The sequence below is a fragment of the Elephantulus edwardii genome, unplaced genomic scaffold, assembly GCF_000299155.1.
Source record: "Elephantulus edwardii isolate Elephantulus edwardi_28Jun2011 unplaced genomic scaffold, EleEdw1.0 scaffold00114, whole genome shotgun sequence".
NCBI classification, from domain to species: domain Eukaryota; kingdom Metazoa; phylum Chordata; class Mammalia; order Macroscelidea; family Macroscelididae; genus Elephantulus; species Elephantulus edwardii.
The window spans coordinates 1196653-1197855 of record NW_006399864.1 but is presented as its reverse complement, the minus strand read 5'-3'; positions in this window follow the sequence as shown (position 1 = coordinate 1197855).

Below are 1203 nucleotides of genomic sequence, written 5' to 3'. Positions count from 1 at the left end.
TATTTCCATACTTGAAAACTCAACCTCCTTTGCCTTTTCTGTTATCTAAATGTGTTCTGTTGTACATAGGGTTTTCAGAGGCCTGCTATTTCAATAAGGGATATACCTTTAACTTGCTGGTCTCTTCAAAGCAGTATATGTATTATTTATCCTCTCTTAGTTTCCTTTCATCTAACACCCATCTGACATTAAAAAAAAATTACATCCCTTGGGTACATACAGCTTTTTCCAATTCAGCTTGAATTTCTGGAAGTTTCCTGTTGAGGTACTGTTCTGGCAATTTTTAAACAAGCATGTGCCTGTTTTTCTTGCACACTTTCAAAAGCTCACTCGTGTTGAGTTGGAAGTAACTCAGAGATGACCCACCACCGGGTTTTCATGGGCTATAAAATGCACAGGAGGAAATTGTCTATCTTTCTCCCACAGAGGAGCTGGTAGATTCAAACCACCTGCCTTTAGGTTGATGAGCAACTCCTTACTTAGTAGGCTTCCAAAGCGCCTAATTATTTGAAATAAATGGAATGAATTAATTACTGTATTCTTTAAAATTGTCATAAACCCCAGCCTTTTATACATGATGGGTCACTTAAAAGAGTCTCACCCTTCACTCTTCTTCTTAAAAATCCACTTCCAAATAGCCCTGGTGGTGCCCAAGTACTCAGCTGCCAATCAGAACAGTAATGGGAGAAAGATGGACAATCTCCCCCTATGTAGTTTGTGTTATTGTGTACCGTAGAGTCAGAACCAACTCATAGCCCATGTTCTGGCAGATTTCAAAGGCAGTTAATTGCATGGGAGGAGATTGTCTATCCTCCTGCATGTGATTTAGTGTCTGAAAACCCGCTGGAGGGGCAGCGATGACTTGGTTCAGACCTGATGACACAAAACAGCAGCGACAACTTACCAACTCTTCCACATGAGAAAGAAGTGGCAATCTGCTTCCACGAACATTTCAACTTCTGAAACCCCAGTGGGATGGACAGACATTCTAATCTCCTCACATATCTAATCTGTAAATTCGTTACAAGACAGAATTTATCTGAGCACAGTTAACGGTGCTTTATGTATGCTATTATTCCTGTCTGCAATATTCCTACAATGACCCTCCGTCTTCAGTTGTGTAGCTCTTGTTACTGGTAGCTGCTACCATTAAGGCAAATCCAGTTGACGGTGGTGATCTTATGTACAACTGAATGAAGTGTT